The sequence below is a fragment of the Balaenoptera physalus genome, assembly GCF_965194825.1.
Source record: "Balaenoptera physalus genome assembly, chromosome: 6".
NCBI lineage: Eukaryota > Metazoa > Chordata > Mammalia > Artiodactyla > Balaenopteridae > Balaenoptera > Balaenoptera physalus.
The window spans coordinates 44,241,384-44,264,443 of record NC_138885.1 but is presented as its reverse complement, the minus strand read 5'-3'; the positions used below and the strand labels follow the sequence as shown (position 1 = coordinate 44,264,443).

At 35.3% G+C, this 23,060-nt stretch overlaps 1 protein-coding gene and 1 long non-coding RNA gene across 24 annotated transcripts in view; one reads left to right on the top strand and one right to left on the bottom strand.

The window, feature by feature from the left end:
- MBD5 (methyl-CpG binding domain protein 5) overlaps positions 1 to 23,060 on the bottom strand; it is a 421,403-nt gene that overhangs the window by 59,664 nt on the left and 338,679 nt on the right. For 17 of the 23 annotated variants that reach the window (XM_082464889.1, XM_082464872.1, XM_082464873.1 and 14 more), the window contains one exon: positions 9,849 to 10,023. The exons of 2 other annotated variants lie outside the window; for them this stretch is intronic. The gene's annotated coding sequence lies outside the window, so the exon portion shown is untranslated. Of the gene's footprint in view, positions 1 to 6,800; positions 6,951 to 9,848; positions 10,024 to 14,902; positions 14,986 to 23,060 lie in introns of all 23 variants that reach the window. 4 more of the 23 variants (XM_082464893.1, XM_082464874.1, XM_082464892.1 and 1 more) reach the window with 3 other exon arrangements.
- LOC309662475 overlaps positions 1 to 23,060 on the top strand; it is a 653,064-nt gene that overhangs the window by 397,601 nt on the left and 232,403 nt on the right. The window lies entirely within an intron of this gene.

Genomic DNA, 23,060 nt, shown 5'->3' with positions numbered 1-23,060 from the left:
CTCTAGGTCCATCCACCTCACTACAAATAGTTCAATTTTGTTTCTTTTTATGGCTGAGTAATATTCCATTGTATATATGTGACACATCTTCTTTATCCATTCATCTGTCGATGGACACTTAAGTTGCTTCTATGTCTTGGTTACTGTAAATAGTGCTGCAGTGAACATTGTGGTACATGTCTCCTTTTGAATTACAGTTTTCTCAGGGTATATGCCCAGTAGTGGGATTGCTGGATCATATGGTAGTTCCATTTTTGGTTTTTTAAGGAACCTCCATACTGTTCTAAGCTGTACACTTTTAAAAATAGAATAAACTGGTAAGTGTACTAAACCACTTTGATGTCCTCTGCTGTCAAAATCACATGTCAAACTCAACGTGTTTTCTTCTTCCAACTTGATCCACTTACTCCAGTTAAAACAATTTGCTTGCTCTTGCAACTTTCTAATTACTAGAGATAGACCCATAATTATGGCATTACACATATACACACACAACCTCCTTCTAACTGACAATAAAAACATATTTACACACAACCTCCTTCTAACTGACAATAAAAACATATTTATCACCTCTTATGACCTGACAACTAGAAAGTTGTGTGTTAATCCAATCACATTTTTTTTTTTTTAATTTTTTTTTGGCCATGTGGCATGTAGGATCTTAGTTCCCCGACCAGGGATTGAACCCACATCCCCTGCATTGGGAGCAAGGAGTCTTAACCACTGGACTGCCAGGGAAGTTCCTCAAAAACTGTGTTAAATGACTTACGATTCATATCATAATATTAAAACTTTAAAAAATTTAAATAAGAATTAATATTTTAGATTGTTTTAACTATATGTGCATGTATAACTCAATCAACACATAGTGTAAGTATACACAAAACTACTCAATCTGCATTCTTAAAAGTCTACATATTTAAGTTGGCCCCAAATCTATTTCTAGATCTCTTCATTGGGAAAGCAAGAGAATGCTTTATAGTAAAAGGCATCATGATTCAGGCATACACCTTATTTCAGCCTTGGCTCTGAGGCAGATTAAAGGTCTTGTAATGAAGCAAATACTAATATAGCTGAAAGTCAGGAACCGTGGGGATGGGTGTGGGAAGCACTGGCAGGCAATAGGAAAACCAGCAAAAATTTATTGGGAAAAATGTGGGGTGTAAAGGATAGTGCCAAGTAGTACATTCTCAATGGTGACTCAAGGTGCTAATTTGCATTTCTGGGCCCACTCCACTGGGTCTATGCCTCTCAAAGAAATGACCTGCTTGCAGGCACAGCTTCCTATTTCTGTCTCCCATTCACCGACCCCTGCTGATCACATATGTGTTTTATTCATGTTTCATTTAACAGTTAATGAGTGGCTATTATGTACGAGGCACTATGCTATGTGCTCGATTACAAAGACGGTAAGACACCAGTTTATCCAAAGCCCCAGGAAATATTTGTGTTTGGCACTAAAGAGGTGCTGAGGGACTTCCCTGGTGGTCCAGTGGTTAAGACTCTGCACTTCCACTGCAGGGGGTGAGAGTTCGATCCCTGGTCAGGGAAGTAAGATCCTGCAGGTGGTGTGGCAAAAAAAAAAAAAAAAAAAAGCTGCTGAGTGGGTAAGAACAGAAAGGAAAGAGGCAGGGAGTGGGACGAGAAAGGATGGAGAGAGCAAGGAAGGGACAGTTCCTGTCCTCAAGAAGTTTCCAGCCTAGTGGAGTTCCCGGTGCTAGTGAAAGATGTGACAGAGATAAGAATTTTGTGTGATCCTGGACTCCCAGTTTGGCCAAATAGCAACAGACCCCGATGAGAAAAACTTTTTTTTTTACAGTCCTTTTTCATGCTCATTTTATTACCTTGCTTTTTACTAAAGAAGTCTTTTCCGTGATCCGTGGTCTTTAGATTGGACCAGCTCTCATCTTCCTCACTTTCAAGCTTTCTGACCTTTTGACGCCTATTTCTTTCTTTTTTGTCTGCCTGCTCTTGCGTGTGACTCCAACTTCCCCAAGACTGACTGGCTCACTCCATTAAGTAATTTGTAGATCTGCCAGATAATAACATTGGATTCATTTCTGCCACATGTCTCCCTCATATTTCAATAATCAAAAATACAAATATCTGACGGCTGGGTTTTGCTTACCAGCAGTTCTCAAAGCATGGTCCTGCGACAAGCATCATTATTGTTACTAACATCTGGGAACATGTCAGAAATACAATTCACAGGGCTGACCCCATACTTTCTAAATTAGAAACTCTGGGGGCAGTCTGTTTTTTAACAAGCCCTCTAGATGATTCTAATGCATGCTCAAGCTTGAGACCCACTGGCTTAGACTAATGCCCCTGCTTTCCCTCCCCAGACATGACCGGTTTTACATTTCTACACCATGCAGGCAGCCAGGCCACGACTTCCTTTTGTTCCTGGGAGGGTCATCCTTTTTTTGGCTGATACTTCACCGTTCTAGAGGCAGCTCAGCTGTAAGGGCCTTATGAACCCCTCATGCAGCTGAGGTCCAGTAACTATATAGTTACCATCTATCTATCTCTAAGTGGCATTGATTTCCTCAACATTCATTTTGTAAATTTGGAAAATTCAGAGATGTTTGAGACGAAAATTAAAATTGAACTATAATCTCACTGTTGAATCATAACCACTGCAAACATGGATGACTTTCTTTCAGTCATTGTTTTTGGAAATTTTTAAAAGCACACATTAAAAAAAAGAATTTAATCTAATAAACAATGAACCACTACTCCAAATTCACAATGTAAGCATTTTGTCACTTCTGCTTATTTAAAAAAATAAAACACTTTAAAAATATTACAGATGAAGTTAAATACTACCCCTCACCCCCATCCAATTTTTCTTTTTCATCCTATTCACCTCCCCTCTGGCTTAAAGGCAACTAACATCCTTATTTTGGTCTGCATCTTTCCAGGCTATGTTTTTTTTTTAAAATAAATTTATTTATTTTATTTATTTATTTTTGGCTGCGTTGGGTCTTCGGTGCTGCGTGCGGGTTTTCTCTAGTTGAGGCGAGTGGGGGCTACTCTTCCTTGCGGTACACGGGCTTCTCATTGCGGTGGCTTCTCTTGTTGCGGAGCACGGGCTCTAGGCATGCAGGCTTTAGTAGTTGCAGCATGCGGGCTCAGTAGCTGTGGCGCATGGGCTTAGTTGCTCCGTGGCATGTGGGATCTTCCCGGACCAGGGCTCGAACCCGTGTCCCCTGCATTGACAGGCGGATTCTTAACAACTGCGCCACCAGGGAAGCGCAAGGCTATGTTTTTATATGTTTATTCCTTATGTATATATGTAAACAATATTTGGTTTTGTTACATGTATTTTAAAGTTTTTACATAAATACTATTATACATATATATCATTCTGCAACTTGCTTTTTAAAATTCAACATTGCTTTGAGTGCTATCTCTGTTAAGATACATAGATCTATCTCTGTTGCAGATATATAGATCCAATTTGTTAATTTTAAACATTTGAATGGTATTCTAACATATGACTTTACAATTATTCATCTATTGGTATATCAATCATATTAATGTTGGGTTGTAGGGTCTGCACATTTAAACTTTAGAGGCACTGCCAAATTGCTCTCTAAAGTAGCTACACTAATTCCATTTTTTTTCTATGTATAATAGTGCCTTCTTTCCTTTAAATATTGAATTATTACCACTTTATACTTTATTTTCACCTTGAGCATTTTACTATGGCATTAAATATTTTTCCAAAATATGACTTTTAATTGCTTAGAATTTTCTTGGACAGAGGTTTATAATTTATTTACTTACTTCCCTTTTGTGGACATAGATTTTCTCCTAAATCTTCACAATTACAAATAAATCCAAGGTAAATATCTCTGTACATAAATCTATGGCCATTTTGATAATTCACTTAGAAGTATTTGCTAAAATAGAATTGCATAATTTTAGGGCCTTTGATAAATTTCCTAAAGCGCCAAGAGGGTAGTTTTAGGAAAACATTTCAGGCCATGCTTCTCAAACTTTGGAAATCCATGCATGCCCTCTTTTGCTGAATATTAAAATCTATTCTATTTGCCTCCGAGATTCTGATAACTTTATCTTCTATATAGACCAATCATTCAAGATTTAGTCAAGTTTTATTTTTATAGTTTATGATAAAAACACCAGTTTCTCCTCTTTTCCAAATTTAACATAAAAACTACATATCCACAACATTTTCCCTTCCCCAAAGATTTCATTATGACCCACCCTGTTTATATGGCTTGGTTCAAGCCCAGTAGACACAGGTTAAAACAGAAAAGATATTGTAATAGGAAAGGCACCTCCATCTCACTAATACTAAGGATCAGGGATAGATCTTATACTTAGAACATAATTTGAATTTATTTCACAAACATTTCTGGTAGCAATAACAAAATTCACAAAGGGGTGTGCATGTGTGTGTGTGTGTGTGTGTGTGTGTGTACGTGTTCTGAGAATATCTGCCACCATTCTACCAACGATTTCATTTTCCAACCACTTTTCAATATGCAAATTAGTCTATGAGAGTTGACTTTTGGTGAATTGAATTTTAGTGACCTGATTCATTTCTCTGCATTGGCTTCATTCAGAATTCACATTAGATGTCACCTCCTCAAGGAGACTACACTGTAAATCCTAGGTATTCTCTGAAACTTTGTTAATTCACTGATACCTCTTATTACCCGATTTTTTCTTATCATTTTTTGTTTGTTTATTGCCTATCTCTCCCTACAGGAATGTAAACTCCTCACAGCAGGGACTTGTTTCTCTAGGTTCCTCCAATAGTCCCACTTCCTGGTGTAGTACCCCTGGCCTACAGGAGGTGCTTAAATACTTGATGAAGACTAGTTACAAGTTACTACAATGGCTACATTCTAGTTAGCCAATACAGTTTTATATTTTGATTTTTACCACGTAGGCCTGTAAAGTTTTAGCAACACAGGCGTCTAAAATGAAAGAACAGTTTTTAAAAGAAGTCAATAGAAGCCGGTGACTATGCATGTTGACAAAAAATACAAAGGATTTTTTTTGCTCTAGATTTGCCCCTAATGATCTCAAAATCTCTGAGTAATAACTTCTGTGTAGCAAAAGTATGATAGGGCTTCTAAAAAAACCAATATGCTAACTTTATACTTTATTTGTAAAGTGCATCGGAGTTTTATTTAAATGGTTTATATACATACTTTAATTGGATTAATAATGGAACCACTAAAATAGATGAATGCAACCATATAAAAATGAAACTTATATTTCAACAGGATGATAATTAATGCAATAGACCTTTTTTCTCTATCGGCTTTACTGACATTCTTGTCAACCTAAGAATAAATTCACTATCTTATGCAGTGATAAGTGTATATTTTAAAAGTTACACCCAAAACACCACGCAGACTAAATATCAGAGAATATGACATCATGAAAATAAGTAGGTAATCTTCATAAATCTTTCTGAATAACATCAAACATCATACATCCTTCTGAATAATGTCACACAAACTTGATTAATGGTAAAAATAATGAATTGATTTTTAAGTCATGTGATATTATGAGTAAATTCTATTAAAATGTTTATAATGACATCACGCATTAATCTTGTGCTCAGGGCCGTTACTTGGATACACAGTAGGAGAGAATGAATCCTGAATGAGCTATTGATTTACCAAGGTGAGACGATGTAAATTAGGTAAAACACCAATACTTAATGTTATATAAGTATAAATTCTCATTTGCACTTTTTATACAATGATTATAAACTTAACTCATGAAATATTCAAAGTTAAGAAGTCTCCTCCAGTAAATCAACTATATACTTCAATAAAAAAATTTAAAAAAATAAAAAAAAGAAGTCTCCTCCATTCTGACATTTGCAAGGGTGAATGCCTCATGTTCTCCAATTGAGAAAAAAGGCTCACATAAAACCTACCTCTATACTTAAATTCCAAAACAATATGTACATGCAACAACAGGTATAATTGGATTAAGAAATAACATAAGCATTAGCATTTTGAAGAGTAATGTCTGAGTGGCTACAACGTTACCATTTGATTGGGTAATGAATGGATATACTCATCATCTTTCCATCATTATTAAGTTAAATTATGCTTGTTAGGGTAACCCTGAATGACATTTCCCTTTTCAGTGATCTTTCATCCTCATGTCAATTATTTAAACAGTTCCTTAAAAGTACTTAGCCAGCCTTCCCATCCAACCTTTCCATCTGTTTCACCTTTCACCTATTTACTCAAGCTATGCATTTTTGTTTATGAGCACACTTATCTTACAGTTATATCTTCTTTCATTTAAAAAAAAAAAACCTTCCAAAAAGTAGTCTCATTTTAACTCTGGTTATTATTTTCATTTGGTTCTTATATTCACTGTGCAGCCACCTCTTCCAAAACATGCCTCTCAGATACATCTTTTGTAAGAGACCTAATGCCTCTGCCAGGCTCTACTTACTCACCCCAAAGTACCCCAGTACATTTACACCTGTTTTATACAGTTGTATCAGGATACCACAAGCACATCTTTCCTGCTCTGATCACTAAAACTCTCTAGTTTCAAACGTCCTTGCCCTTTCAGGGCAGAAGAGTGTAAACATTCAAAAACTGTGCATGAGGATCACATTCACGTGGAAGGTTACATTTTTTCACGAACTCTGAAGATATAGGGATAGGCTCCTGAGAATGAGGCCAGTCCTCAGAGTCAAGGTAACAAGCATCCTGACCTATGCCCATCTATGGTCAGGAGGATTACTTACACAGGCCGTTTCATGTTACCAATGTTCAGCAACTTACACATTCTCGGCCCATGGAAGCCTTTGGAGAACTAAGTGCTGAATGTAGTAGACTGCAATTGGCCACAAATATTTTGTAGTTCCTTCCGTCAGGAATTGGGATTTATTACTCTGTGGAGAGAGAAAAGTCCAGCTGGTCCAGCTGGTCCAGCTGAAGCCCCAGACATGTAACTGAGCCCAGCCAGCACCATGTGGAACAGGCATGAGCTGTCCCAGTTAAGCCCAGCCTAGACTTCCAACCCACAGAATCACGAGTATTATTTCAAATAGCCAAACACTATACTGGAAATGATCTAGAAGTCTAAAATACGGTTTCATTTAAATTAAGTACAGTATTGAGATGCTATGTAGCTGTACATTTTAATAGCTTGTGACCTTGGAAAAGTTTTAAAAAATTTCTTTCCTTATAGGGGCTTCCCTGGTGGCGCAGTGGTTGAGAATCTGCCTGTCAATGCAGGGGACACGGGTTCGAGCCCTGGTCTGGGAAGATCCCACATGCCGTGGAGCTACTAGGCCCTTGAGCCACAACTACTGAGCCTGCGCGTCTGGAGCCTGTGCTCTGCAACAAGAGAGGCCGCGACGGTGAGAGGCCCGCGCACCGCGATGAGGAGTGGCCCCCACTTGCCGCAACTAGAGAAAGCCCTTGCACAGAAACGAAGACCCAACACAGCCAAATAAATTTAAAAAAAACAAACATTTCTTTCCTTATAAAATGGAGATTTTATAGAACTGTTCTGTTCTGGGGATACAATAAGTTAAAAGTTAAACTAGTACCTAACACATAATAAATATCTAAGTTGTTATTATTTATACATAGCTATTAAAATCATGTTATTGAAAAGGTCCATGACATTGTCAGGTGAAAAAAACACATGACAAAGTTGCATGTATAGTTATAAATCTTCATTTACAAAAATGCTACTATTTATGTAGATATAGGAATAGAACAGCATTATCTTCCCCGTGCTTGTCCCTGGATAGCAGGAACATGAGTGACTTTTATTTTCTTCATTGCTTTTCTATATTTTCAAAAAATTTTTTATAATAAAAATGTGTTGGATCTGTAATTAGGAAAACTATTATTTCCAAAAAATTAAATGTTATATCCATAGAACAGCTAATTAATGTTTCCCCAATACTTAAAAGCATTAGGGAAGATTTTTATTGGAAACAGTCACAAGCTTTGTGCCTAGTATTATGCTATTATTTCTCTTTCTGTTTTAGCTAAGTGGAGAGAAAGATAGGGAGAGTCAGGAAGAATACCACATTAACCTGACTGACCTAAATAGTAGAAAGAAAAATTAAGGCTATCCCTTTGATTTGTTCTAAAATGCCTCAGGCTGTCACCCTTACTTTTCTGCTTGCAATGTCATCTGCCATCCCCATGTTTTTCATTAAACCAACTTCTGTTTACCTCAGTTTACATGTCACTTCCTCAGAGAGGCCTTCCCTGGTTTCTCCAGTCATTATTTGGCTTTCCAGGTCTAAATTTAGTTCTCTTTATAACTTCCCCTTATAATATTCAGGAATTCACATGCATTACTACACATAACTGAGCTTTTTCTTTGCCCTCACCATTCTACATGACTACAAAGAAAAAGCAATTGAGGCAGCTAACTTCAAGTTACAGCTTCCCTTGTGCCTTTAAAAATATAGAAGGAAAGTGAGGGTTTGTATGCACATGTAGAAAATGCTTATGATGCATTTTACTTTCTTAAAAGCCAAAAAGTGAACAATCACAGCTCCCAAATACATATTCTTGGAAAAAAAATCAGAGAACTGTTTTAAAGTATAGTAACAGGTCACACCAGAACATTTATAAACTAATTAATAAACTCACTATAACTCTTAGGGAAAATTTATTTATGAAATATTTCTGTATATTTGGCATCAACATAGTTGGCTATTTTTGCTTTTCTATGGTATAGTAAAATTTCTCATAAAGATTATTTATAAAAAATACTTGCTTACATTTACATAATCTTTTAAAGAGTGCATTAAGCAAGTTTAAGGGGTTATTTTCACATTTTATCTGTGAATTACTAGTATTTTGGCTACTCAAGGTAGCTCAATAGGTCAAATCATTGTTAAAAAAAGAATGTATATCAATTTTTTAAAATCAAAACTGTATAAGAATGAAACAATTGTGATTTTTGTCCATCTGGGGGTTGTACAACATATTGAAACAACTAATGTTTATGTACTCTTTTACTTAAAAAATGTTTTAGCATTCTTCAATTCACCTGGCAATGGATGCCAAATTCCTACCTGGAGTAATTAGTTCCACATAGAGGTAATGGTCCCCACCCACCCCCTGTAACACTGACAATCAAGTTACTCAAAGTAAAAATAGGAAGATTCCTCAGCCATTGAAGAAACAAATACATGTCTCTTTATATGTATAAATATCTAGGAACACTTAAGTCTAATCAACATCTCCACCAAACATAATTAAATGTAAAGGATAACCATAGTCTAATTAATTATCTGATGAGGTTCTCAAGATGCAAGAGAAAGAAGACAGTCTCTGTGTAAATTCTAGAAGGGGGAGCCCAAAGCATGCAATCTCTAAGTCCCATGATCTTTTACTGTGTTTATTTAGCTTACACATCAGGAAGGAAATGAGTAAGTAGTAATACCTGTAGATGTTTAGTGGTGGCATAAGAAAAGTGTCTCAAGGAGACTCCATCTAGCATTTGACTGCTCAGTGGAATGCTGATGGTGGCAGAGAAAATGTAGCAGCCAAAGAAAACTTATGCACAAAATGTTCAGGTTGGAGAGGAAGGTAGTTTCAATAGCACAAAACCAGGCATAGAATATTTTAGAGAACATGCTGAAGGAAAGTAAAACCTGTAGAAAATAAAGTCTGCAATTTAACAAATAGGTAAACAAAATATAAAACCAAGTTACAAACACGAGGGCTCTGGGCCAAATCCCACCTGTGGAAGTATCTGGCAGGCGCACAGTTTGAGAATAATAATACAAGTGAATTAGTTGACAATATTTAAATCAAAAGACGTCACATGAAAATTTGCATTTCCTGCTTTACCTGAGAAACTGGACAATGTGGTAACACTAGGTCAGCATTCCTGCCTTGCAACAATTATCTGGAACGGAGCAGTGGCTGCTCCTTCAGAAAGGACTTGGCTCTCCAGTACACTGCAGTGGCTTCCTGCTTCATTCCCACCAGCCTGGCCTCTGTAGGCACTTGGGTTTCCAACCTTCTGGAATAGAAAGGACCTTGAGGTAAGGCTTGAAGGACAGACTGTAGACCTTGACAAGAGGTACAACTTATTTCTTTTAATGACCATTTAACCTACACTTCATTGTTTCTTCACAAGGGTAGAGGATGAACTCTCCACTCTGTAGTGGATCTTCACGCATTGTTAGTATATGAAGGAATACCAGCCGGTAAGCCAGCTAAAACCACAAGCACACATAGTCAACCTTCTTAATGAAATTGATTTGACCCTGAGACTCTGGTGATCGTTGAGTTAGAGGAGTCAGAGGGTACACAGAATGCTCATCCAACTTTAATTCTCTATCTTTCCTTCTTTTTTAGCACCATTGTCAGCAATACCACATTATCATTATTTCAGGAACTTAATGTTGGGATCAAAGAATTATGCAACCAAATTGTACATTATCATTATTGAGTTACAAAAAGACATCTTCCCCTGACTTTTAAAACTGCTTCCTTTTAGCAAATAAGGAAAAAATTTATAAGGACTTTCAAAAGTATACTTGAGACCTTATTACCCCTTACTTAATTTTCTCCTAGCCATCAGGGAGACAAGGACAAGGTTGCTCCTCAGCGTGGGTAAAATAATCCTTGGTGCAGTTTAACTCATTTTGTTCTGCTTCCACAGGCATTGAACAACCCTCTAATTATCTGATGGATTTCATAGGGGCTTTGATATCATTAAGTTAGTGACTTAGATATCAGATACAGGTATTTCAATCAATGAAAACAAACCAACCAACAAACAGGTCACCGGGTTTATAAATTAAATTCTTGCAAATATCGAATCAACATTGTGAAAATGACTATACTACCCAAAGCAATTTACAGATTCAATGCAATCCCTATCAAACTAACAATGGCATTTTTCACAGAACTAGAACAAAAAATTTCACAATTTGTATGGAAACACGAAAGACCCTGAATAGCCAAAACAATCTTGAGAAAGAAAAACGGAACTGGAGGAATCAGGCTCCCTGATTTCAGACTATATTACAAAACTACCATAATCAAGACAGTATGGTACTGGCACAAAAACAGAAATATAGATCAATGGAACAGGATAGAAAGCCCAGAGATAAACCCATGCACATATGGTCAACTAATCTATGACAAAGGAGGCAAGGATATACAATGGAGAAAAGACAGTCTCTTCAATAAGTGGTGCTGGGAAAACTGGACAGCTACGTGTAAAAGAATGAAATTAGAACACTCCCTAATGCCATACACAAAAATAAACTCAAAATGGATTAAACACCTAAATGTAAGGCTAGACACTATAAAACTCTTAGAGGAAAACACAGGCAGAACACTCCATGACATAAATCACAGCAAGATCCTTTTTGACCCACCTCCTAGAGAAATGGAAATAAAAACAAAAATAAACAAATGGGACCTAATGAAACTTCAAAGCTTTTGCACAGCAAAGGAAACCATAAACAAGACGAAAAGACAACCCTCAGAATGGGAGAAAATATTTGCAAATGAAGCAACTGACAAAGGATTAATCTCCAAAATTTACAAGCAGCTCATGCAGCTCAATATCAAGAAAACAAACAACCCAATCCAAAAATGGGCAGAAGACCTAAACAGACATTTCTCCAAAGAAGATATACAGATTGCCAACAAACACATGAAACGATGCTCAACATTGCTAATCATTAGAGAAATGCAAATCAAAACTACAATGAGGTATCACCTCACACCAGTCAGAATGGTCATCATCAAAAAATCTACAAACAATAAATGCTGTAGAGGGTGTGGAGAAAAGGGAACCCTCTTGCACTGTTGGTGGGAATGTAAATTGATACAGCCACTATGGAGAACAGTATGGAGGTTCCTTAAAAAACTAAAAATAGAACTGCCATACGACCCAGCAATCCCACTACTGGGCATATACCCTGAGAAAACCATAATTCAAAAAGAGTCATGTACCACAATGTTCACTGCAGCACTATTTACAATAGCCAGGACATGAAAGCAACCTAAGTGTCCATTGACAGATGAATGGATAAAGAAGATGTGGCACATATATGCAATGGAATATTACTCAGCCATAAAAAGAAACGAAATTGAGTTATTTGTAGTGAGGTGGATGGACCTAGAGACTGTCATACAGAGTGAAGTAAGTCAGAGAGAGAAAAAAAAATATCATATGCTAACACATATATATGGAATCTAAAAAAAAAAAAAAAAAGTTCTGAAGAACCTAGGGGCAGGACAGGAATAAAGACGCAGACGTAGAGAATGGACTTGAGGACACGGGGAGAGGGAAGGGTAAGCTGGGCTGAAGTGAGAGACTGGCATGGACATATATACACTACCAAATGTAAAACAGATAGCTAGTGGGAAGCAGTTGCATAGCACAGGGAGATCGGCTTGGTGCTTTGTGATCACCTACAGGGGTGGGATAGGGAGGATGGGAGGGAGACGCAAGAGGGAGGAGATATGGGGATATATGTACATGTATAGCTGATTCACTTTGTTATAAAGCAGAAACTAACACACCATTGTAAAGCAATTATACTCCAATAAAGATGTTAAAAAAATATATATATATATATAGATGGTCTGTGTCAGACCCTAGAGGCCCATCACCCTTGAGAGGAATGGCGAAGTCAGTTTTTTAAAATTGTTAGAGTAGGGATCACATCCTGGACCATAGTACTCCAGAGGGTGCTCCTCTACCTTTGAGGTCTTTCCAGATATCTGGCCTACTTTTTCTTTTTCTTTTTGATTTTGGGCCAAAGCAAGACAGGGGACTGTGTAGGACAGGGTGTAGCAGCATGCTTGAGCACTGCTATTCCTCAGAAAGCAGCCAAGAGAGACAACGAAATAACTAAGGGATGTGGGACCAAGGTTAAATAACTACGTTTCTATAATCCTGATAATACTAAAGGTACTCCTGGCATTATATTTAATGTTTTAAGTTTATTGGGAATCAACTACATGTGAAACACTGTAACAGATACTCGGGGCCCAGACATAAAGAGAACATCGTCCCCCTAGCTCAAGGAGCTTACTGTCTGAGAGATGGAGGGTAGGGAGTTGGGCAGTCAGGTAAACAGGTAATTAATTACAACACTGAGTGACACCAGCTGTGCTAGGGCTAAGTACGGAGCGCTAAATGAACACAAAGAAAGAGCTAGTCTAGTTTTCAGGGATCAGAGAAAGGGGGAAGCAGGATACATCTAAGGATGTGCAGAGGTTACACAGGCAAAGAAAGGTTAGTAGGAGACCTGAAACTTTACCTAATCCATGCAAATGATCTTAGTTCCAAAAGATTAATATTGAAGATTCTATATTTATCTGGCAATAATAATCCCAATATGGTACTCATTTTTAGCTGGTAAGCAAGCATAAAGATCTCATTTTGTTAGACCTGTTAACCTTGAGATGTGATAAGTGATGAGGCATTAACGAATATTTTCCACACGAAGATATGGATGTCTGCCTGATGCCTTAAATAGAAAATGATGCCCTGACATCTAGATAAGCAAATATTGTTCTGTAGAAGAAATACTATGAAAGAATGATGATTCACTTCAGTTAAGAAAGTGATATTAGCTGTGACCGCATTGGAAGCAGAAGGTAAAACAAACAAGATATGGATGAGGGAGCCTTCCTCTATAGATAAAGTAGTTCAGAACTGTTTGGAAGTGTATCCTTTAATAAAAGTATATCTTAAAATAAAAGAAGTCCATAAGTGATGAAAATAAGATGACTGTTGTGCTAAAGTTATTCTGGCCAAATGTATAAATAATACTGGCTGACATCCTACCATCTTCTGGGACTTTATACATACACATGTTAACTCACTTAGCCTTGTCACAGTCCTGTAAGTAAGTACTACTACTTTTTCTTTTCTAGAGTTGAGGAAACTGAGGCAAGAGAAATTAAATAATTTTACCTTCCCTTTTCCTGTCTGATAATTAATTTCCCTCTTTTCCTACTTTACTTTTCTTCTTAGTATTCATCACTATCTAACATACTGTATTTTACTATTTATCCTATTATTGTCTGTCTCCTCTGATAAGAACATAAGCTCTGTGAACATATGGATGTATTATTCACCATAACAGACAAAAACCCTTGTTAATTAAAAAAACTTTTTAAAATTGAAGTATAGTTGATTTACAGTGTAGTGCCAATCTCTGCTGTACAGCAGAGTGACTCAGTTTTACACATATAGACATTCTTTTTTAATATTCTTTCCCATTATGGTTTATCCCAGACTAATTTGTGCTTTGGGCTCAATAGCTTCTTGAAGGCTGGCTTTGTATCGCAACTTTTTTTACTTCTCATAGCACAAAGTATAGAATCTTACACATGCTGGAGCCAAAAATATTTGTTGAGTGAATGATGAGTGTAATTAATCAGTAAGGATATACAGAGCCCTTGCCATGTATGGCACTGCACTTGTCACCATAAATGGGGAAGTACAAAATACCATCAGTGTTCTTAAAGAACTTAGGAATAGAAACAGGTAGACGCATGAGGAATACCTGGTGTACAATATAAAAAGTCCTCACATTTCATTACTTCTGTTGTTCAATCATATAATGATGCCTAAAAATGCTTATTCACCACTTCTCTCAAGACATCCTAGTATTCTAATGCATTAATCTTTCTTGGAAATGCCACAACTGTTCACAACTCTATGCCTATGCATGTGTTGTTCCCTGCGCACAGAAAGATTTCCTCTCACTTTCTTAAAGCAACCTTCTGTCCTTTAACTAAATTCCAGTGTCAACTCCTCCATGAAGCCTCTTCCAGTCTCCTGCTTAGAGTTACTATCTCATTCTACAGTATTGCTTACATGCATGTAAGAGCCCTTACCATATTCTGTTTTATATACTTACATGATCAGGTACTGGGTATGAAAACAGTGTGCTTTGAGTTGAATTATTTGTTTTTCTCACCTAGAGAACTTTTGTTTACTCCCCTAAAATATAATCACAAATAGAAAAGTTCTTAATGATATGTTAAAACCAATCAGTGATACACAAAGCGGTTAATTGTAGCTGTGTATTTATTTAACCAAAATCAAATGAAGGCTGAATAGAATCTACTTTTCTTATTTTATTTTCAGCTCAACTTTTGGATTCAGAGACTATTTCCAGTGCCTAAAAAAGTATCTGGCACACAGAAAATTACTTGTTGAATAAATAAATGAATGCCTGTATACAAACCATGGCATTAAATGCTAAATGGCATGGCATAAACTAAATGTACTATAGGAACTCAGAGATGAGATAACACATAATAGAAAGAACAGTGAACTAACAGGAAGTTTGGTATCTACAATTTTCTAGCTTATAACTTTGAGCAAGATATGTAACCTGAGCTTTAATTTTTCAATTTGTTAAGAATAATGGACTGAACTAGATCAGTAGTTTTCAAATTATTTTAGTTGTAGATCTCTTTTGTCTAATAAAATCTAAATGGAACTTCCATTATAAAAAGCAGAAAAAGAGATTTGTTGGTAATAATTCATTTTGGAAGACCAAATTATAATATTACTTATTAAAATCCATCAATAAGAATAACAGGCTATTTTCATTAATAAAACATATGAAACCAAGGGATATAGGTGACAGTTGCAATTTAAGTAATCTTCATCAACAAATTTATTTCTGTACTTTGTTTTGGTTTTATAATATTGAGACAATTCTGATTACCACATAAAAGCTATTGTAAATGGCAACTTTTTTGAAAAATAGCAAATTTGGCTTTGGCAATATTAAAATTGCTGCAATCAAAATGGTCTAGAAGCTTGAAGGGAAGTAAAGAAAATCCTGTTTCCAAAATTGAATGACTATATCTAATCATTACTCATGTCTCTGATCATGAATACAAAATATGGGTAAGAACTACCAAAAACTTAAATTAAGCAAGAAGACTTTCGTTAATACAATATTATCACATTAATTTGCCATTGCAGAATTGTTAAGGAGTGATAAGGCTACATGGCAGGAAGACTCCTCTATGTCATATTTGTATTTATTTAATGGAGCATACATATGCCGCAGCTATTCTCTTGCTTGCATAATTTGATTTGGAGATGTAACAATGGACTCAAGTTTTCAAAAAAGGCCAACTAAAAACTTAAAGATAAAAATGCATACTCATAAGAAGTTCAAATATCTACAGGGAAATTGGTGGCAAGGCTTTAGTCAGCAGTTCATAAAAATATAAACTAGCAGCACAGTTTATTTTTGCTTCACGATGTGTTCATGTGTTACAATTTGGTATAACACATGTGAGTGGGCATGTTATTTTTATGACTGTGTTAAAATACTTAATATAATTTAAAAATGTAAATTTGTGTCCAACGTTTGGAAAACTCCAAAGAACCTCCTCTGAGCTAGATGTTCTCCTGGTCATTCCAATGCTATTGTTTCTACATAAGCTAGAAAAGCAAGAAATACTTTATAAAGATGACTTCAATGTTTTCAACTCAATCTTACATATGTTTACTGAGATTAGATACCCGTGGGATGGGGGAAGAGCCTGACCAGATTGAAGTGGAGAACTTGTGCTAGGGAGTATCAGAAATACAGCTTTAAAAAACATGTCAGTCTTCCTAGCATAGGATGAACCTCTATGCACATGAAGCTAAAAACAGCTTTGGTATCATAGATCCATGACATTTCTAACATAAGCATTGCTGGTCTACAAGTATCTTAATTTACAAATGCAATTTCATTCCTATGTACTTATTTTCTGATAATGACATCTGTCAGATGGAAAATAACTTTTCAGTGACTTTGCCTTTATTTACTTGAAGAACATATTCTGATCTGAACTACAGAGGAAAGTCTCTTAACTGACCTCCACATAAACAAATCACTGAATTAATCAAAACAGCATTTCCATTTGAAAACAGGCAAAAGCTTACTTCTGCTCTTACCACCTGAATTATATGCTTTTGAATATCAGCTGTGCTGTTTCCAAAGCTGTCTGAGTCAATAACACTTGCTGGTGTCATTTAGGAATTTAATAAAATACTTTGTAAACAAATGAAATATAAATATAAAAAGAGAATGACTGTTTCCATGAAAATTAAGTTGAAAGCATAACTTTTAATACCCGCCTCTTAAAAAGTGAGGTTGAACAAGATGGAAAAGAGCAGAATCTTGGGGGGAAAACCCTAAAAATTATGGTTAAGAGCACGAATTCTGGACCCAGACTGCTGAAAGTAAAATTTCAACTCTACCTCTTGGTGTGTGACTTAGGGTAAGTTACATCTCTGTTCTTCAATTTTCTCATCTGCAAAATGAAGATAATACTAATATCTACCACACAGTGTTGAGCAAATTGAATAAGTGAAGATTTGTAAAGTACTTAGCTCCTGGTCCACAGTAAGTGTTATGTAAATATTTGGTAAATAAATAAAAATAGCTGGCCATAAAGGAAATCTCAATGACTCCAGAGAAATGAAATCACACACAATGTATCATCTGATCAAATTTCCATACAGAACGTCATAAGAAAATGATATCCCCAAACATCCCTGTATTTGTAAATTTAAAAACAGTCACTCATATATAGGTAGCGGTGAAAGCCAATTTGAGGTCAATGATCATGAATTTATGGCAGAATCCAAAAGGTGAACTTATTCACCAGAACATGACTTCTCAGACAAGACAGCAGTATGGACAGAGCTGGACCTCTGGCTTATTGAGTACAGGCACAGAAAAAACAAAAACAAAACAGATTATATGATTTTTGCAATTTAATATCAAACTATTCTAAAAAATATACACAAACACTCACATAGAGTGGGGCAAGAGAGAATGATAAAGGAAATATGGCAAAATGTTAATTGCTGAATTTGTGCGAATAGAGTTCTTTGCACTACTGCAACTTCTCGGTAAGTTTGAAATTATTTCAAAAAATGTAAGAAAATCAAACAAAAATAAAATAGGACCATGGTTTTGAAGAGGGGTGGGCAAAAGACAGAGGGGCAATGAAGTCTGAGATATGGCACTTGTGTGACTGAAATATGGAACACAGAATCTAAGCTGGAATACAGGTTTATATGAAGTTAAAGGACATGCAGTACAGGTATCAGGGGAGGAGGAAAGCAACTGTGAGTATATGAGGCAGGAGAAATAGTCTGATCGGAAGGAGTTAAAATGTTGGGGAGACAAAACATAGACTTTTGAAGATTATAAGGCAAAGTGATTAAATGCTCAAATAAATAAAGGAGAAAGAAAAATTCGACTTCAGGTCAGAAAAGATTAATATAATGGGCTATTCTACTTTCGAATCACTTCTCTACCTTGTTAATTCCCCTAGCCCCATATATTGGTTGGAGTAACTCAAGTTTAAAGAACTGTTCATTAAAAAAAAAAAAAAAAGAAAAGAAAATAAAGAAAGAAAAAAAAGGAAGGAAGGAAGAAAGAAAGAAAACTCCAATCCATCTTGCGTGAACGGAGGACTAAATTTGGGAGAGGGATAGGTAGAGAAGGATAAAACCTTCTGGAGAAGTTGATAAAAATGTGTCCCTTCTTAGGTGTTTATGTGGAATTGGCTTGGTCTTGAATACTTAGTAAGACATATAACTATTAAATGAGGTATGATTAATAGAAATAAAGAAATAAAACTGTCAGTACCTGAAGTCAACATGATCATTTTCCTAAAGAACCCAAACTGGAAAATTATTAGAACCAAGGACAAAGGTATTTAGAAGGTAGCTAAGTATAAAACTAACATACAAAAACAAGAAAGGGATAATTGCCCTATCAAATAGTAAAACATATTAAAAAGTTGTAGTATTGGTACAAGAATAGGCAAGTAGTGTAACAGAAGAGACTGGCCAAAAATAAACCCATAGATATGCAAATTTAGTTGACGATAGAGGTGGCATTTTATTTTTTTTTATGAGGTGGTATTTTAAATCAGTAGGAAAGGGATGGCCAGTTCAATATATGGCATTGGGACAACTGTATACTCACTTGGGGAAAAAAATGAGTTACTTTCATAACTCATGTAATTTACAAAAATGTATTCCAGATGATTCAAGACTTAAGTCAAAAACAAAAAGTAAATCAAGCTAAAGCATAAATGCAGTAAGACAATATAAAATAATGTTTATCTGAACTATATTTATGAAAGCCTTCTAAAGGAGATACAAAAAGCAAATGCAATAATGAAAAAGACTGTTAAATTTGACTACACCAAAATTTAAAACTTTGGTTCAGCAAAAGAATCACCAAAAAAGTTAAGACAATTGATAGGGGGAAACTATTTGCAACATATATAACAGTCTAAAGCATTAGTATCTGGAATGTATAAGTAACTTCCAAAAATCAATACAAAAAAGATATAAAGCCCAAAAGAAAAATGGACCATAAATATGGATAGGCTGAGAAGAGGAAATGCCAAAAGGCCTGTAAGCTTAAGAAAAGATGCTCGATCTTAGTAGTAATCAGAAAATGCAAAATAAAGCAATAACAAAGCATCACTTTTCACTCCTAAGATGTGTAAACATTTTTAAAAGACTGGTAATAGCAAGTTCGGTCAAGAGTATGGGGTAACAGCTAGTGTCAAACTACTGGTAGAAGGACCATTTACCTCCTTTTAGGAGGTATATATATCAGCACCAATATTAACTTAAGATATGCATATTCTTTGAAACAGCAGCTCCTCTTCTTTATCATGCTTGGAAAAATAATAAAATATGTGCACAAAGAATTATGTAAAATGATATTCACTAGCACTGATCATTAGAATGAAAAATACAAAGCAACCTTAATGCCTATTAACTAGGGAATGGGTAAATAATAAAACGTTCATAATATGGAAGATAATACAACAGTTAAAAGAGGTAGTTCTACAGTGATATGGAAAAATTTCTAAGACATACTGTCAAGTGAGGAAAAATGAGTTGAAGAACATGTTCTAAAAGTAAAAACATTTAGAATGGAGATGATCACTAATGTACTGCTATGGAGAGACCATCCGGATAGAATGCTGTTTACTGAAAAGGCGTAAAAGCAAAGGCCAGCCAGTAACAATGAACATTCCCAGGCTAAGCCTAAGGACTCTAAACACCATGGTCGGACTGAAAGAAACCAGATCTCCAGTTGGCTGTGATGCACAGACTTGCTAAAGGCAGGAAAGAAAAGAAATCAAATTCCTATGAATTTCCCTAGGCATTGGAGGGTGATTAATGAACTACTATTTAATAGACATACAGCATCTGCCAGGCAATGACAGACACTTCAATGATTTCATTTAATTCTGACAATGCCAGGGTAAGTATTACTGGTTCCATTGGACAAATAAAGAAAGTAAGGCTCAAAAGTTAGGTACCGTCCCTAACTTTAAATGATCACTTAACTACTAAGTGCTATTCAAAGTGAGGTCTGGAGAGCACTGTCAGTCTGTAAGAACAGTGTGTGAAAGAGTGAGAAACTATGCTAGCAATTTAACAGAGTTATGTTCACTGAATCTTATAATAAAATTTGGGCTTGAAAAAAAAAGATGCAGAATTTAAAAAAATTGTATTTGTATAAAGAAAAATAAAAAGCTACTTCCTAAAAAAAAAGTAGAAACATTTAAGCTACATTAAAATATCATACATAAGGATGTATAATAGTATTTTTTGTATCTATTGATGGTGAAATTGGGTTCCTTTTCACATCAAATGCCATGAATTTTCAACCTTTTCTTCCTTGGGTGCCTTTTGTATCTTATTTTAGACTAAAATTACATGTTAGTAAGAAACATGTACTGAGTATCTACTAAAAATCTAGGTGCTCAAAAACAAGTAACACAAGGTATGTTCCCTCAAAACCTGAGGAATAACTTTTGGAAACCACTTGGGATCTTCACTCAAGAGGCATGAAGCAATCACGTACTTCGGACAAAACTATGTTTATTTTTGGCAGTCTACACAAGGTGAAGTTCTACTTTTAAGAACTGACTCAGGTATGAATTTTAACATATTACGTAGAGGTGTATAAGGTCCAATTACTCAAATCAAATACTGTTTTCTTTGTTCATTAACTTGAACTTTAATATTTTATAGCAAAAAAGCCTAGAATACTACGTATAAGCCTTTATAAAAGCATCTGATTTTGTTTATTTTTATTAGGTAAACGTCCTTGGAATTCTTCAGCTTACAATTCAAAGTTTTTCCTTGATGACTTAAAATGTTTAAAACACTTTTTTTGGACCATGAATGAAAACATGGCAGTAACCTTGATATTAACATTGAACACATCAGTGTGTTATATTTGAGTTTCAAGAATACGCAGCATGGCAGAAATTCTTGGGAATCTGGAACTTGGAGGTTAAACCACTAAAGTTGGCTTAGGAGGCTTTAGGAATATTAGGAGATGAGATGATGCAAGCAATTTCATCTCTGGAAAAAATCAATCTAATGTTAATGAAAAAATTTCCATGGCAACCTGATACAGAAGCAAAGGTGCAGAATAAAAAGATAAAGATTTTTTTAGTTCTAACTATGGGTACTGTTTGAAAACTTTACTCTTTATTGAAGCTTTTTGTTTCTAACCTTCAACAGGGATATGTTTTAATATTTTTATTTTTATAGTTTTCAAAAAGGATACTGATGACTCAGATTAACCTGTAAGCTAATAAACTAGCCTCTATTGACCTAGAGAGTCAAAGTATCTGGAATAAGTTATGTAACTTTTAGGAACATTATTAATTCTAGTTCATAGCTGAGCAGTAATACTATTTATTGATTCATTATTTTTGTCAGAAAGATATCCAAATTAGAATCAGAAAACAGATGCTGACATATAAGTCATCTATTAAACACAGCAGGTAACAACAAAACATAGCTACAAATTTTTACACTGAAAACAAGAGGGACAAGTAAAAGGAATTTACCAAATTTATAAGAAAATAATCCTGAAACTCTCAAGTAAATTTCAAATTTATATTACCAGGTCATTTCTTACTAGTAATAAACAATAAATAAATCCAAAGATGAGACAGCAATGATAGTTTTAATGTTTCAGGCATGAACACTTCAAAAGACAACTGCAGCAATAATTTGTATATTTTAAGTATGAACACTTCAACAGACAATATCTTTTTCTTTTGTGGCCACACTGTGTGGCTTGCGGGATCTTAGTTCCCTGACCAGGGATCAAACTCAGGCCATGGCTGTGAAAGCTCCGAGTCCTAACCACTGGACTGCCAGGGAATTCCATGCCCCCCCACCCCCTTTTTTTTTTCAACAGACAAAAATATTCTGTTTGAAAAAAACACCAGGATATTGTAATACAAGTGCTTTGATTTAACTGTATTACGCAATTAATGTTGAATGATAAAGAGATAAAATCCCACACTATTTCATATTTTCAACTTTGGTGTTATATCAGACATCACAAACAGCTCACTACTGTATAAATTCTATTTTTCTAGGAAAATTTTTGGTGGCCTCAATCTACTTCATATATATATGACTATACATATAAATATATAAATATTCATACACACATACATGTATATAAAATACCAGAAAGCCACAGGGAAATTTCATATTACCAAGTCTTGATTAATCTTATAAAATACAAAAAGACGACTTGTCATTAACAATTGAAAATGAAATTATATTTAGTAAAAATGCATTTTGTGAGATGATACTGTTCTTAATCTTTTTCATTTGTTCAGCTCTAGATGTGTTTAGAGTAACTGGGTCACCCTGAACCAGTAATTCAGATAATGAGAATTTTACAATACCTATATGTCCTTTCCCTCACTGGACTTTTTAATACTTCAGTATTAAAGAAAATCTTTGTTGAAAAGTCAGTTTTATTCTAAGTTTTATGATTTGTTTATAATATTGTTATTCATTCACTCATTCAAAAGTATATGAACTAGGTATAAAATCAAATGAAATTATTTAAATCCTTCATTATGGCCTACTACATATCAGACATAGTTGTAGGTACTGGGGATCCTACAATTGGGAGGCTTACAATGCAGTGGTGGAGACAGACCAAAAATCAAGAAGTGAATATATAAATAAAA